The sequence below is a fragment of the Trypanosoma equiperdum genome (genome assembly GCF_001457755.1).
Source record: "Trypanosoma equiperdum strain OVI genome assembly, contig: ctg_1570, whole genome shotgun sequence".
NCBI lineage: Eukaryota > Euglenozoa > Kinetoplastea > Trypanosomatida > Trypanosomatidae > Trypanosoma > Trypanosoma equiperdum.
The window spans coordinates 2,676-6,910 of NW_027123583.1; positions in this window are offsets into that span (position 1 = coordinate 2,676).

Below are 4,235 nucleotides of genomic sequence, written 5' to 3' on the forward strand. Positions count from 1 at the left end.
ACCACTTTCGTACAAATTTTCCTACAAAAATATATATTTTAAAATTATCAAAATTTCACTAAATTGCATATTCTCATCAAAAAGAGTTAAAATATATCAAATTATAGCAAGATTTAGTAATTTTTGAAATTTTTCTAAAAATAGTAAATGATCATAAATTTCATAAAAATGTGTAACAATCTTTAGAATTCTCAAAATACTACCAAACTCACAAAAGCAGAGGCAATAAGAGCAAATTTCTTATTGACGATAAAACTGTTGTTTCTGCACCTAATATCGTCTTTATCTTTGTCACCTTCACCACCTTTTTTCCATGCACAAACAGGTTTATCTTTTTATTCGTTCATTTTTTACATTTATCTTTATCATTAAAGTTTGCTGCACATCCAGACGCTCCTGCTTCCCCTGCAGCTCCATCTCCTGTTCCTGCTGCTTCTTCTTTTCCTGGTTTGGCTTTGCATTTCTGTGGTTTTGCATCATAGTCGCGGTCAGATTCTGTGCATTCGTCGACAGTTGCGTTTTTTAGTTTGCATTTATTCTGTTCTCGTACTGGCTTTGCCGGACTTGGGTCTTTGCCTTGATGTATTGTTATTTCCTGGGGTGAGCCCACTACAAATTTTCCGTAGTAACCTACGACGTTTATTATCCGTAGTTGCCACGCCACTGCTTCTAGCCTGTTCTGCAGGGACGCTGCTGTTATCGTTTGGCTATCCTTCGTGTTGCATAACTTGATCAGTTCGTTGACAGTGTTTTGGTTTGGAGCGGAGCTCCCGTCCCATGATTGCGATAACGCTGTTTGGCTGCTGCATGCCTTGTGTTCCGTTCCCGCAGCTCCGTTGGTGTCGGCTGCGCGGAGACATGTTAAAGTCGCAAGAGTTGTTGTCGCCTTGTTGGTGGTTGCCTTCCCTTAACAGTTCCCTTGTCTGTTGCCGTTTGGGCTGTTGAATATCTTGTCGCGTTCGAAGTTTGTTTCGTCAGCTATTTTTTCGCCGGAAATTGTTTCATCAATTTCCTTCTGCAGAGCTTGCTGGTCGATTAATTTGCCTTTTGTAGCTGCTTCCGCTTCGAGTTTTAAGATTGCGGCCGTTTCTGCTATTTCAGCCACTATTTCTCGAGCGTGCTTCAGTGTGTCTGGCGATGCGGTTTCCAGTCCTGCTGTTTTAAGCTTCTGCTTGAGTACAGTTTCTTCTTTTAATCGGATGGCTGAAGTTTTCTACTCTGTCCATTTCTCTTTCCAGTCCGTGGTTTTGACGAATTGATCTGCTGAAAAGTCTCTGAAACTGTCTAGGATGTCAAGGTCTTTGAATAGGCTTCTCCACGCGGCATCTGCAAGCGACATATTTAGGTCCAGTATTTCATCATATGTGCTTGTTTGCAGCCCACTTGTTGGCGTGAGCTTGGCCAGGCCTGCGCCAAGCTCAATTATGCCGCAAAGAGCCACTGCTGCTGCCTTGTTGGCGTCTTGGCCCAGGGTTGCAGTTGCGAAAGGGAGCGACAAACAATAGAATGCGCCACCAAACAGCGCTCCGGTCGTGACATCGCCATGTTATTATTTTGTGTTCAACAAATAAAACTGCTGCATGTTGTTGGTGAAAAGAGCAGGAATGAACATGCTTCTTGTTCAGTTAAAAAAATACCAGAGGCTTTTTTAAGCACTTCCATTCCATGATAAAATGGAGCCTGGGGAACAAAAAGTTGGTTACTTCGATAGCTGTTTGCTTTTGTTGTTTAAGAAATGTAGGCGTCTCTAACCCCAGGTGAGGCTACCTCTGATCTTTTTCTAGACTTTTTAAGTTCTACAATTAATGCGCCAGATTTGGAAGCATCTTTTACCAGTGGACGCTGTTTTTTTCTTCTGGTTTACCTTCGGCGTTTTCCGCTTCTATTTTAAAGTGGGATTTGCTGAGCGTTTTAGTGCTCGCTTTTCAGTCTCCTGGAGAGAAGTGCTCTCTATGTTTGCTATTCACGTTTGTTTGGCCATCGAGGGTGAACATTCTTTTGTGGATTTTTGCATCCGTATAACTCCACCTTTGTTCCTTTCCGCCACATTATTTCTGCAATGTATAGTGGAGAAAATAGAGTACGTACAACTGCTGTATTTGTTGCCTTATTGACACAAAAAATAATTCAGTTGTACACAATTTTTTGCTTTATACTTTTAATTTAAGATAATTTCTATATGTTTCCAGAAACAATTAGAATGTATTGTTTTCGCTCTATTCTGTTCCTTTTTTAATTTATATCGTCCGTTTTCACTCCGACCAACCAGCGGCAGCCGTCGCTTCACCCGGATACGATTCATCTTTTGCTTTCGCTTTACATTCTTTTGTTCCGCAACGATTCGCTGTTTCGTAAGGCTGAATAATCTGGTTTACGAAAGCTTCTTCCTATCTGCTTTTGCCTTTCTAATCCGAGTAGTTAGCTGCGAACAGGACGCAACTCTTATTTAAACTGATCTCTCTTTAAAGCTCTTAGTGATTTTCCAGAACACCAAAAAGTAATTTAAGGAAGCTCACTGTTAATTCTCTGCAATTAATAGAGATCTTATGTTGGTTCTTATGCGCCGTTTTCTATTCTTTTCACTCTGCTTTTTGCTGGACCTTTAGTCAGCAGCATAGTCATTTTATGCAGCTATGAACAGCGTATTTACTACATTTTGTTTGTTGCTTTGGTGTACCTCTCAATGACTAATGCCTCCATATTATTGGTTATGATGATCCCTTCGCAATTATGCGTTTGAAAGTGCGTGTAATACTTTCCTCCCTGCTCATTTTATTTTATAATAATACTTCTGTTCGTTTCTTGTATTCTTTTTTTACTTGCTTACCCTTAGTGTATGCTTGCCATTATTTTGAATTCTTTTATTCTCTCTACTTATTTATTCTTATACACCACAAATATTACAATATCAGTATATACACACACTCACAACACTCTTCTATCAATTAATATTAATATCATTACTATTACTCATACCCACAAAATATAAAAAATAAACCAAATTAGAATAACACTCATTTTTATACCATATTACACCCCTACTTTACACATAAGCTACAGACATTCAAAAATTTTATAGTTTAATATTTTTAAAATCTGCACATTTTGCAAAGATTTAACAAAATTGTTAAAATAAATCGTATTTTATAAAATGTTAGAATAGTCATTCGAATTTTATAGCATTGACCAACAATATTTTGGAAATTTTATCCTAGGAGCAAACATGCAATCAAAAGAGGATCCTTTATCACAACATAGTTACTTCCTGTGGTGTTTGTTTTTCCAGTTTTTTATCCTCCCCATCTTTTTCTTTTCTGCTGCTTTTTGACCTTCATCACTCAGTCCACATTTTGGTCCGTCTTTTTTGCCATCATCGTATTTGAAGTTTTTTGCAGCATTGCATGGTTTTTCATCTGTTTTTTTCGTTGCAAATCTGCCTTGTTGTTTTGGCTTTATCGGCATTCATCTGGGCCTCTAGGCGACTACTCTCTGTTTTGATCCTCTCCACGTTGCTTCGCTCTTTCTCAATCTCATAATCCAATACCTCCATTAACTCTGCCACATCGGTTATTTCTGCAATACGATGGGCGTTTTCTCCTTTTTGTTGCTTTGCATTTTTGTTGTTGCGAACTTGCCGATTAAATTTGAGATGTGGTCTTTGCTGGTGTCTAGATATTTCTTGGTGAGTTCGTCGTATTTTGTATTGATGTCGACCCTTTTTTCTGTTGCGTTTATTGTAGCTATTTTTCTTTTTAGTGCAACTTCAAACGCAGATGTGCCCACTGCTGCTGTTGCTATGGCTTCGTCGCTGGTTTCCATATTGACTGTAGCTATCTCGTTGACTGCGTATAGTGCTGCGGCAGCCGCTGCTGCCTGTGTCCGCCCCTTTGGTTCTCTTGCAGTTAATATATCTGCAGGATTTGCGGCTGTCCATGCTTGTGTGTTTCTAGCGCACGTTAAAAGGCCGCCGACGTAAGTGACAGTTTTAGTACCTTGGAAAAAAGCTGTTGCGGCGTTGATTGCTGTGTCGAAGATTTTGCACGCACTGCCAGAGCCTTTCACGTTTGCTGTGCCCTGTTGAGTTAAGCCGGTGTTTGTTAGTTCCTGTTTGGCTAGTTGCTTGGCAATGAGAGTCGTAGGCGGGGGTTTGTTTGCACAGTTGACCGCTTCAAGTCCTCCGAGACCGTTTGCCGATCCCCCGGTATTCGCCAAACAATATCCTGTTTTCGTGCTGT